Raw genomic sequence first — 13554 nt, 5'->3', positions numbered from 1 at the left:
ACTCCTGGCCCTGTCCATGACTCGTCAGCCACTCCGGTGAGAGCTGCCAGCTCCTGGCGGGTCTCTGCACTCCCCTGGGGTTTCCCTGGCTCAGGAAACTGCCCTGTATACCCCGATTCCTCACTCCACTGTGGAATGTACTGTGGAACATACCTGCACTGGAGCTGATTGCCTCTGACATCAAAGAATGGATAATGTTTTCTTTCATCGGTTCGCTAGAAGAAATGGAAGGTAAATTTTACCATCATATTCCTCGGAGGATTAATCTATTAGTATATGAATCTATCTGCCTCTGTCTTCTATTAATCTATCTGATTTATATACCTACTTTCTTTATTCATGTTTACCATTTTTCTGCATTGCTACGGTCCTTTATGATGAGGAGGGGGATTGAGTGTATGCCTTAAATATTGCTTCAATTTCCTCTGTCAGAACCCCTACTAGCAGACAAGAAATAACATGTAAAGAAACATATTTATCCAGCAGGACACACAGTGATTGGCGTTTCTTATCAAGTCACCACAATTGCTTAACTTACTGTACTTCTCCTCTGAGTAAAAAAACATGAGATTGAAGAGGATAATGTATTTTGCATAAAAAAGCATTTCAGAGGAGTTTCTTGAGTATTTACAAAGGAGAGCAAAAAGTTTTTGTTCTGAGCTGTTTTGGAAGAGCAGATTGGAGGCCTACAGCACAGTAGCAAACTGCCGCACCTGTAACTGTTACACAATTATGAACAGCTGGTGATGATTAGCACAGCAACAACCAATCTACCCACCATATTTCACTCTGATAAAGAAAAGAGCAAGATGCAAGAAAGCATCACAGACTACAGCCTTCACTTTTCACAGTGAACCTTAGGGAGGCAGCCTTTTAACAAAGGGATCTCAAGAATAGAAATAGTGTGCTGTATATTTATGTTTGCTCTCCTGCTTTTAATTAGGTAGGGCAAGCTGAGAGAGAAGGTAAAAAGGAAGCTGACATCACTATCAAATTGTGCAAGTAAAGTGCAAAAATATCATTTTACTATGGAGATCAAAGATGGAAAATACTTTTCACATAGTATACTTTTACCAGCCTAAAAAAATTGGTGACTATACTGTGTCCGTATTTTTCTGTGTCTGACTTCATATTAGTGTATCAAGCCACTTCTTTAAATAACCTATAAAGCAACACAAAGAATAACAACTGATGTCATATAACTTTTGGAACAAGGATCATCCAGGAGCTGGGAAGTTAAGCTTCAAGTCTCAGTTTCAGGCTCATCACCTGAAAGCTGTTCAGTTCAAGCCGAGATGGATACCTCAGTTATACCAGATGAATCACTCTCAGGCAATGAACTGGTAATAAAGACTGAGTACAGTGATCTCCCTGTCTTTATCTTGACTTACAAGTTTTTCCCCTCTTTTTGTCCCCCTGTCCTGTTAAGGAGGAGTGAGAGAGCAGCTGGGTGTGTGTCTAGCAGCCCACCAAGCTCAACCCATGGTAGGGAGCTACTGCTGTTCCTGTGGTTGCAACAAAGCTTCTCCATTTTTATTGGTTCAAATAATAATGTCCATCTAGGATAGAGTTAAGAAAATAAACAATCCCAGATCTTGCACACTTAACCCATAGGTTCTGGTGTCCTTTCTGAATTAAAACTTACAATGCTTAGATTATTTCTGGTTCTTCAGATCTTTTGGCTCAGATCTTTGTACATGAACTCATAGCCACAATGTCTGCAGTAAAGACTTGGTCTTTAGGGTCTCTGGAGAACTATTTCTCAGGTAAATCCATTAAACTTGTAAAACTAGGATGACAACTTGCTTGAATAAAGGGTGTTTGCTGCCATAAAGGTCACAAAAGTAAGATAATGCTATCCTGGGTGGGAGCAGTGGGGAGAGGCGGAAGAAGATAAGCCAAGTTCATCAGAGAATCATAATTTATCAGAAGGTGACTTTGTGTAACACTTTCAGATCAAATGACAGTACTGGAACTAAGTGGACTCAGAAACAATTTAATCACACATACATATGCAATTTTACAAATTACACAACTCCCTGTTCTGTGGTAGACATGACACAGCCCAGGGGAGAATTCAGGTGGGTAACTGTAGTGTGGCCATGCTCTGCGTAGTCCTCTTAGCAGTAAAAGTAGAGTCGTGGGGTCCCCTGAGATTCCTCCCCAAATCACTTTGGTTGTAGTCAGTTATAGAATTGGATAGAAAATACCCAATTCTTATTCAGCTCATTCAAATTCATTTGGCATCTAAAATGGGCTGTCACCATCACTGATTCTCACAATTTGTTCCTCTCCTTTGTAACTTTCACAGTGATTGACAAGTTATTTACGGTCAAGGATCTCCTCCGTTCTTATAACAAACCTAATTCCCCTTCCTGTAGGGTTAGCTAAAGTTCACGTGCTAACACTCATGTCAAATGGGCCTAATTTATGCTAACTGCTGAAGTTTGTTAATTCCTAATTCCTAATACAAATAAAATTCCTAGGTGGTAGGCTCTGGGCCAGGCTTGAACTCAATTCTGAATAGAGTGATGATTTGACCATTTTCTGAGTAGTCTTCTTGGCCTTTGCCCTCAGCAGAGATTGGATGGGTAGGTTTGACAGTTTTCTGTGGTAGTACAAAATAAATAACAAAAAAGAGTTTATGAAGTCTCCATTTTGCAGCATGAACAAAGCTCTTGGCCAGAGTTATGTGAATAATTCATTCTTGAGTTCATGTCCAAACTACAGTATTTTATTTCTAATGGATCAAGATATCTGAATTTCCTGCTTCTAAATTGAGAGTAAGGCTCAAATGATAGATGAGGAAATCTGGGTAATTTTTCCCAACATATCATCTTTATCTTGGGAAGGTTCTTGAATCACTTTGGTTTCCTCTTCTAGAAAATTCAACAAGCAAATTAACAGTGAAAGTGTTTGAAGAAAAATCACAAATGAGCTCATGCAAAGCACAAAAAAGAAACACAAAAATCACATATACAGTCAGTTAAATGATTTATAACACATGATAATGCCTGAGTAGGTGTCTTAATTTGGGAGAAGTTGCTAGAACAGTGGTTTTTAAAATACAGCTTAATATGTTTATGAAAATGCATTGATTTACTGACAGAATAATAGCTTAATAGACAAAATGCTTATATACAAGACCTTGTAAAGAAATTTGTGAGGTGCTGCAGTCTTCTTAGTAAAAGACCTTCAAGTGGGACTCAGATGAAGCTGGCAGATGCTGGAGGGCTTTTTGTTCCTGAAGACAAAGGCATCACAAGGTCCTCATGCCAGCAGCTGAATTCAGCTAAATTCAAATAAGAAATTAGATGTGAGTTAAGACCATACTCTTATTGTACCCTGAATAAGATACCAAGATAAATAACCATGGAAGAGATCAGCCAAAGATATAATTCACTCTTTGTGCCTGAAATCTGTAGACTTCAAGGGTGGTCTTTAGAAAGTTTTGATGTCCAGCTTAAAATGTATTAAACTATAACTTCAAGGAAAACAAATAATCAAAATTTGGATGAAATTTTAAGATAAAAAACAGAGGATCACTCAATCACAGAACGGCTGAAGTGTGAAGGCACCTATGGAGATCGCCTAGTGCCATTCTCTGCTTAAGGCAGGACTAGCTAAAGCAGGTTGCCCAGGTCCGTATCTAGTTGGAGATCGAGTGTCCCTAAGGTTGGAGACTCCACAGCCTCTCTGGGCAGCCTGTTCCAGTGTCTTACCCAACTCACACTTAAAAACTGTTTTTTCTTCTGTTTAAGTGGAATTTCCTGTATTTCAGCTTGTGCCCATTGCCTCTTGTCCTTTCACTGAATGTCACTGAGAAGACACCTTCCTTCTTCCTTTCAGTTGTGTCAGTACTTTAAAGTTAAAGGAAATCGGATTTATTTTTGTCTGAAAAAATGCAAAACGCACCAAGCAAAGATGAGATGTTTCTGCACAATTATTTTTGTAGCTGTATTTTAATTCTTGAAAAATGTTGAAGTCATTAATGTCATTTAGTATTACAGTATCATCTAGAGGTGCCAGATGAGAATAGTTCTGTGAATAATGTAAGAAAGAGATCTGGTTAGTAAGATGTAAACATGTACATAGGCAAGGAGAAAAAAAAAAGAAAGAAAAAAGAAATTGAAAAAAAGTTTTTTCTTCATTTGCATGATAGACAGTTGTCAGAACTAGAAACAGATCCTGCTTCTTTTCTTTCAGGCCAGGCTGCAATTTTTTGCTAGAAGCATCCACACAATTTAAAATTCACACTCTATAATTCCATGCTTTTCGCTAATTTGTCAATTTTTTTCTTGTGAGTTAATGTTTGCTTATTAGAATCATTCATTATTTAAAACATCTTTTTTATATGCAAGCTCTTATATGAAATAAGCTCAATATATGTTTTTATTTTAGAATGTATACATTTAATTTTTAGCAGGATAATTAGTTTGCTTAACTCAGTGAAGGCTTACCATATACTTCTTATTAAGACCTTTTAAATTACCATAGCAGAAATGTATAGATCCCCTTTTACCCATATGACATTCTTACTCATCTCTTAAAGACATTAGGTTAAATCCTGGCTCCAGCAATGTCAAGCAGCATTTTGATTGACCCGTTAGGATGCATGGCTGAACTCTGGATGCTGTTACACATAGTAACAATGACGATCAAAACTATTTTTGCAAGCTCTTGACCATAAAATTACATCATACTAGCTACAAATGCCATGAGAACCATAATTCATTGAAATTTCTGCTAATACTAACAAAAACTCAGGGAAATTCAGTCTGTGGTTTGGGTTCATAATGAAATTCAAACATGGAAGCTTTGATCATCATCTTCTGAAGACAATATCTATGTGCTATGAAAAACTGGTAAGTATTTTCGGAGAACATTAGCACATCTTTTTACTTTATGCAAATGAGAGGAAAAGCAACTTCATGTTTGAAACTTGCGTGTTCAAATCACAAGTCTGTAACACTGGAGTTTTTGTGAATCACATCCAAAAAGTCAGCAAAAAAAATACTGAAACTATTTGAATTATTTATTGATATTTACTTTTATATTTAGACGTGCTTCTGATGCATAAACAGACTTTCCATTTCCACTACTGATATTCTGCTATATCCTTTTGTTTCAGGGCATGCTGCAAAGGTAATAGATATTACTTTATTTTACAGAATCTGTTGATTCAAAGAAAAATTATATCTGGAAAATATCGACACATTCATTGGTGTCATGGTTTAACCCCAGCCAGCTATGGTCAGTGAAAAACATAATGCCTTAATATTGCTGAATCAAATTTATGGTTATTATTGATATCATCACCCATGGAAAGAAGCAACCAGGAAACAGTGGAAAATGGATTTTTTTCACGATAGGAAACACAGAAAAGACTGAGTCAAATTAAAATCTCCAGAAGAATAGCAACAAATTAATGGATGAAGATGAACATTTAATCTTCCAAAGAGTACAGTTGCTCTGTTTTGTTCTTTTGGCATTAAATAGTTGATTTTTCTCACACAAATTTTAAATTTTTGCTGGTCTCATCCATTGTGTAACAAGAAATATTTTCCCATAAATTTTTAACAAATGCAATTTCATAGTTCTCTTCACCGGGTCCCTAATGTCTTTGCTTCTCAGTTTCCATGATGCATGTATTACCTCACTGAAAGATTTTAGGAAAAAGTTCACGTTTGATGCATTTAGCTTTGATCGCTACTACAGGCCCACTTATGTACAGGTTCAGAAACACAAACTACATCTGCCCAAGGAACTTTGACCAGGAACCTTCAGCATTGGTAATGCTCTGCAACTGAGAGGTCACAAATCACAGAGCACTTACTATAGCTAAGTAAAAGTGAAACACTTTCTTGTTTTAGTCTGTGGTGTTTTGATGCAGTTATCTTTTGTTCTTTACAGAAGCAATTTAAATAGATTTGAAGTCTCTATGACCCACAGCTGAGCTTCCTCTTATTAAAAAACATCAGGGGCATAAGAAATGAAATGCAAAAATGTGGAAGGACCCAAAGCTTACTGTTATCTCTTTGTCTTGTAGCTTTCACCTTGAACCCTTTACTTTCTACAAATTTGTGTTCTCAATGTGCAAAATGGGAAGGGAAGGGGAAGGGAAGGGGAAGGGAAGGGGAAGGGAAGGGAAGGGAAGGGAAGGGAAGGGAAGGGAAGGGAAGGGAAGGGAAGGGAAGGGAAGGGAAGGGAAGGGAAGGGAAGGGAAGGGAAGGGAAGGGAAGGGAAGGGAAGGGAAGGGAAGGGAAGGGAAGGGAAGGGAAGGGAAGATCCCCTTTTTGCATTCTAGAAAGTGTTTGATCAGTATTCTTTACATGCTGATACACTTAAGACAATAACTCACTTCAGTTTCATTTAGTAATTACTTTTTAACTCCCCAGGATTCTTTTAAGCCAAGTTATCCTTCTCTACCTATAAAACAAGTCAGGATGGTGACTATAAAAATCTGTTACCAAAATTTTTTCAAACGGGTCACATGTATGAGCCTGATTTCCAATGTAGCCTATTTCATTGCAATGACTTTAAATTGGTTATTCTCAAAGTGTGCCACCTTGCTTCCAGGGTTTACAAAAAGAATGTCTTTTTCTTCAACATCAGAATGTGACTTAAGATGAATTTTTATGTCCTTTGACCTTCTCCTCCATTTCTTTTTGTCTTGTAATGTATGAAGCTTCAAAGCTTTTAAAATGGCAAATTAAGTAAAATCCTTGCAAGATTTCATAGCACATCTCAGTTTCTTTAATAGAGATAGCAGGTTTGTGCAGATGAAACAAATGTGTAGTTTTCTCACCTGTTGCTTGCACTTCTAAGCATCTCCATTCATTTTTTTGACAGAAACAGTACCTCTGAAAAGCTGTACCTTCACGGCCTAATCCTGCTAACCCTTTTTATGTGTAACTCTTCTGGAAGTCAATGGAGGCTCCATTGGCACAGAACCAGCCATCTCTGTCAAAGAAGATAAAACCCCCATATTTCAGTTCTGTGTCATACAGAATTATATGTATCTTGGCTCAGATGACTTTACTTGATTCATTTGAATCTTAAAGGTTTCAAGAAGTAACTGCCATATTGGAGCTCTTTCTTAAGTGTACATAAGTCCTAAGTGAATTCTAGCAGCAGAATATTCTTATATTCTATCCTTCTGAAAGCCCAGTCTTTTAAAGGGTATTTTAGATGTGATGAGGAGTATATCCCCTACTTGAGTTCAGAACGTGTGAGAATCAGAAATTTGTAGGTTGAAAATCTCTACATAATTCATTTGTGTGTATCATTCTTCATTCAAATCTATAGTCCAGCCTGAAAACAGAAATTCCTACAATCTTCCACAACACAAACTGCAAAGTGTATTATGTAGCCAATGGGATTCAAATAGTACTGTCAGCCCCAAAACAACCTGGGCAGAGTGTTGCCAGGAAAGGAACTGAGAAAACACTGACCTCGTAACACAGAATGTGTTATTTGTATTTAACCTAACACAGTGATAACATAAATTAGATTGACACAGTTTGGAAATCACAAGTGAAAGAAATGTGAAGTGAGAGTCAACCATCCATGACGCATGCGATAAAGCATCTTGATTGAAGAAACTAGCTCTGTACAGCACCTATAAGACTAAAAAGTGCCTTATGGGCGTAGAAGGCAAAGAAGAAAACAAAAGAAAGAAAATCCTGAACCAAGAGCATCAGGAATCAACATAGGACCTGAGCAGCACAGGGAGCTGAGAAATTACACAAGGATCCAAACTCGCCTAAAGTGACAATTAAGATCTCATTAATCTTGCTTAAATGAAACTGCTTTTTTTTGTGATAGAGGTTCAGTACATTATCTATAGTTATCAATAATGAAGTCACATATTGGATCTAAATGCTCTTGTGCTTTGAAGCCTCATGGTAAGACTAAATACTTAGGTGCCCTCCCTGTGGACACTCCCCTGTCCAACCTCTTTTAAGAGCCAGCTGCCGAGAAAACTGATGTACTCTTTCAATCAGCTGGTTTGATTGGTATGTGGCAGCAGCCTTTGGGGCGTAACAAACCCAGAAACACTGTGTGGAAAAGTAATCATTTTCTATTTAGTCTAATAAGCCCTTTTTCCTCATGAGATTTCTTGCAGTGTAAAATCTTTCTGGGAAGATGATGCTTGCCATGTACATCGGCACTATCATGTGCAGTCAGGAGAGCATTTCCTTTGCACATGGGCTATACTGTAGTAGGCAGCAGATTAGGAGTAGCAGACTTTGTACAGCTGCTCCCATGTCACTCCTGGGCGGGCATAACTTTGCCTCTGAGATGTCCATAGTATAATAGCAACATTAGTAACTTAAGAATGTGCAAAACAGTAGAGATCTGTAAGTGTTTGTTCTCTCCCAAAGCAAGAGATAAATGGTGGGCAGACAATATCTTTTTCTGCCACAATCACAGTTTAGATTTGACCTATGGACAGCATAACAATGACTTTAGGCTGCATCATTCAGGATGCGTGGACACAAAGATCCTCCAAGGTGAGGTTAGTTAACATAATTATAATAGAAATTTTGAATCCCATATTCATTTGTTAAACTAAATGAAATACTAGAAATTGGGCTGAGACTTCATATACATAGCAGATGAATCATGAGGGCCACAACAGGGCTTCCTGCATTTTTCTTTAGCACTTTGTACTGTACAGAGTTAGGGTTCTGGAGGGAGTAAACTTTCTGTCCAATCTAGTGTGATCATATAACCATTAAAAAATGTAGGTTTAAGGGGACCTCTGGAAATTTTAATTCGATCCTTATTCAAACTAAGATCAGCTCTGAGGTGGGATCAAGTTGCTATAGGGCCTTAACAAATTGAGTATTGAGGATCACAAAATGTATTCAAAATGTTCTCCACAGCCTCTCTGGGCAACCTGTTTGCTTAAACATCATTATCTGAGCACAGCCTGGCTTCAACTCCTCTATAACACCTCATTAGCTAGTAGAAAACAGCCATTAGCTGCTCCCTGAGCCTTCTCTTCTCCAGCCTAAACATGCCTAAACACGTACTTTTTGCTAAATCCTCTCTGTCAATTCCCAGGCACCTTGTTCTTCATGTCTCTGGACATGATTTCTAGGAGGATTTGCTCCATATTCTTTCCAGGGACTGAGACTGAGCTGACCAGCCTTTAGCTCACCACATTCTCTTCTCTGCCCTTCTTGAAGATGACTGTGACATTTTTTCCAGTCAACAGGAACCTTGTCTGATTGTTGCGGCCTTTTAAAGATAACATAGAGCAGTCTTGCAGGGACAGTATCTAGGTCCCTTAGTACACTTAGCTGTAATTCCATGCCATTTCTTCCTATGTCTCTCTGCAAGTCCAGTTTATTTGAATCATCTCTTGCTAGGTTTTCTCCTTTCATGGGTAGTCCCTCACTCCATTCATTTTCTCCAGAAGGCTCAGGGATCCTGGAGGTCATCAGAAAAACTAAGGCAAAGATGTAAGAGGTAGCTTTACTAGGTGTGCTTCAGGACTCAGCAGCAGGGCGGGGGAGGGGAGAGTTGTCCTGTCCTGGCTCAATATACGTGAAGATGCTGTGGTTCCAGATGCAGACAGTATCGAGACTGAGCACATATTGCCAATGAGCCCATGTACACACACAGACCAATGTAGACAGAGAATAGTGCCTTCCTTTATTGACACCCATCCAACCACAAGCAGCACTTGCAGAAACAGCAGGGATGGCTCAGTCCTGCTCCTCCCCTTCATCCAATCAGGACTGAAGGTTGTTATTGGAATATGCATATGTCAAGAAGGTCTCTCAAGCAGCTGGTCTTGGATACCCACTCTGGCCAGTACTCAGCTCAGAATCTGGTCTCCTCCAGCTGCTGGCCTCCAGACATCTCTTGCTGCTTGTTGACTAGTCTTATTTGAATTTTGCATAGATTTCACACAAACACACTCAAAGTAGAAAATTCATGCACATGGAAGATAATTACAATTAAAATTTAATTAGAATACAGGCTAGACTGACATGATAAGGTACAAGGCTCAGCCAGACAAGAGTACTGACCAGCAACCTGCTCACACACAGCCACCTTTCTCTTTGCCTTCTGTTTTCACATGCTTGCCCCTCCTGATCCACCTTAAACTCCTTTTCCCCATCTTTGGTCCTTTTCCTAAACTTTCTGCAGTAGGTTTCACATCTTCCCAAAATTCCTTAAAACTTACAATAAGTTTTGCGCAGTCCCAAAATTGCCCCTATATTCCATAGAAAGTCCTATAACCTTCTAGGCAATAACGACTTTAGTTTGCATGGCTTTTGTGGGAAAGAGTTTCCTTTGCTGATTGAGTTTTCTCTGCTTACTATTGCTCCCCCCATCCTTTCCAGGTCTATGTTGAATTGGCTTAGCCTGTGCCAAGACAACTAGCAGGAAGTATTTATTATCTCAGGTATCTATTACCATGAGGTCCCCACCTCTATTCTTTTGCTGCTGATATTCCTGTAGAAGCTGTTTTTGTCCTTCCTATCTGTCACTATTTCAACTGCAGCTGAGTTGGTTTTGCTAACTATGCCTGGATGCTTGGGCAATGTCACTGTGCCCCTCCTGTGTAGCTTTTGCACTTGCGCTAACTCAGGAGCTGCCTTCTCAACCAGTGTGGCTTTTGACCATGCGAGTTCAACTTAACTGCACATTGGAAAGGACAGACCTTGTGTTTTGAGCAAGCTGTCCTTAAAGATCAACGAGCTCCACTAAGTTTTTTGTCCTTCAGGACAGTCTCCCAATGCACATGGACTATCAGTTTCCTGAACAAGCAGGTTTTACTGAAGTCCTGGGTCATTTTTCTGCTACCATGCTGCTTCATTTATGTTAGGATCTTAAACTCCACCACCTCACGGTCACTGTAGACAAGTCTGCTATTGATCATTGACAACTTCTTTCCTATTCCTCAGTGGGAGATCAGCGGAGTGCAACCCTTGGGCTCTGTCTCCAACACCTGCAGCTAAAAATTCTCTGTGGTCTCCAGAAATTTCTTTATTTCTTTATTTATGCCCTGACATGATGGTCTTCTAGCAGATCCTAGTTTAACCATCTAGCACTCTTTATGAATTAGTGCCATTGTTGAAAGTGAAGGAGAAATGGTGATTTACTTTTAAATGTAAATGTAGTGTAATGTTCCTAAGGAGAATAAGCATAATGACTCTCTTTATATTCCACTTTAATTTAAAAAAAATATTGTCAATAAGCTTATATTATACATTATTTTGGATATAGACCTAGCAAGTCCTTCTCTATCAGCTGTTACATGAGCTTCTGTCTCAGCAGTCTACTTTTAAAATGCAGATGGTTCCTTTTTTATTTTGCTTTGGTTTCAAAAACAACCTAGCTAAAGAGTAACGTTTAAAAGAGAAGGAAAAGCAGTCCCAAAGGGCTAACGTGAGTAATGTACCAATTATTTTCTGTGCTAAAATTATATTTCCTGCCCTGAGAGAATGCAACAAAATATTGCTGCATTAAAAAAAAAAAGTAAAAGAAGAAAGAAAAAAAAGAAGAAAGAAGCATTTTTGTGCAAGAGAAGTATCACTGCAAATATTAACCATTCCATTCCACTAGGAAATGAATTACAGAAAACTCACATTTCTAATTAGCATTCTGTAGTTTCAAGACAAGTTCATGTAAATAATTATATTTACAAACATAAACATGGCCAAAAACCTTCACCCACAACTTTCTACAAGTCTGTGGAAACTCCTGCATCTAAAGGGCCAATATCCTACTACTATAAACAGTTGCATCATAAAATTCTTTTCTAAAGCTTATCAAATGATACAGTAAATAAAAAAAAAAAATTTCTTTATGCTATATCTTTTGGAAAGCTCAGGGGTCAAGATGTTCAGGAAGTTAGAAACCATTCTCCTCAGTTCCAATTTAAGCATATTTAGAAATTTTATTGTTGAGAGAAAGATGTTCTTTTTCTATTTTTCTCTGTCATGTTTACCTTCCTTTTTAGATTTGCAGAGAACACCAATGTTTTGTCTCTACCAGTGATATTAGAGGACTTCTTATTCAATAATGTTTCTTTCAGCACAACTCACTCTGAGCTCTACTACTTCTTTGTGTATAGTTGTTCTCTGCACTCCATCTTTCATAGCTTGATTAATGTTTGCCTCTGTGGCACTGTAACAAATGCTTTTCATTCTTTGTCCAGAAAATCATGAGCTTTCTAAGCACAAAAGGTGGTCATCTGATACGATCTGCCTTTATTAAAAGAATCTTCCATTTTACTCCCTGATGTGGTCAAACCAATTGCCTTACAGTTGACCTGATAACATGCTCTTTTCTTTTTTTTTTATATCTATATACAAGCAGTTTCTTTGGATAAGGAATTGAAATTACCACCACTGTGTTAGAGAAATTATAAATGGTCATATATGTTCCTCTGAGAGATGTAGGGAGGTGAGTTGTTAACTGTATGCCAAGGGTGCCACATCCCAGTGTACCAGGCTCTTACACTGTAAGTGTTTCTAAAAATGAATGGGGTCCTTCAGATCCTTCTCACTTTAATTAGGTTTATGTTGTTCAGTTTGTAATCCAGGAAGTCTTAAACTCTTTGTACATCAGCTAAGGGACAAAGGTATTTGAAGAGATAATCCAATCCTGAATGAAGTCAGAGAAGGAGAGGGGGGAAAAAAGTGTAAGGAGTTTGATCATTACCTGCTTTTGTTTGAAGTGTGGGGAGCCATAGAATCATCAAAGTTGGATAGGACCATGCAAGGAAAGCTTGGTTGTGGCTCCACAGATTATTTGGTCTTGCTTGATATTAAGCAGCATATTCTCAGTCCAGAAGAACATATAAGCATTGATTAACTTTAAGCAGGCAAATTGTTCAATGGATTTAACCTGTCCTTTAGAAGTGTTACTTATGTGGATTATTTGTGTGTTCATGGTAGTAATACAAAGACTAAGCTGGAAAGAGGGAAGCAGAGGACAGGGGATCTACTTAAGTAATTCTACAAGTATCAAGCTTAATTACAGTCCCATGAACTGGTAGAGCTCCAGGCAAAAATATATTGGAAGAAATTAAGACATGTTATTTGAAGGAACCTGCCTTGTCCTTTCTTTCGATATTTTTTCCATGGAAAACTGCATTGTTAACAGAACTGTGATAAACACATCCAGAAATACAAATCAAAGCTTTTCTAGGACTTGAAGGAACAGTTTATAGGAAATATTGCACAGTTAGCTAATTATCTAGTTCTGTTAGTATCTCCGACTAAATACCCAAAATCAGTTAGTCTGTTTGCAAAAATCAACGGGATTTTTCTCATTCATTTGTTTTCAGAAATGGAACTAGGAAGAAACATGCTCATATTCTGAATAAAGCACACATTGGAATTTGAGAGAAAGGTATTTTACACTGATTTTAAGTTTGTCAGAAATACAATCTAGGTTGGTTAGTTTTATTTTTCCACTCTCTTTAGAGAATTACTGTCATTCTGATGGAGGAACAGAGAGAAAAGTGATTAGAAGTTCTTCATGCTAGCAGTGAGATGGCAGAATATATGTTACAGCAGTCGT

Source organism: Gavia stellata, chromosome 3, assembly GCF_030936135.1.
Source record: "Gavia stellata isolate bGavSte3 chromosome 3, bGavSte3.hap2, whole genome shotgun sequence".
NCBI lineage: Eukaryota > Metazoa > Chordata > Aves > Gaviiformes > Gaviidae > Gavia > Gavia stellata.
The sequence above is the reverse complement of the archived record's forward strand: the minus strand, read 5'-3'. Positions refer to the sequence as shown.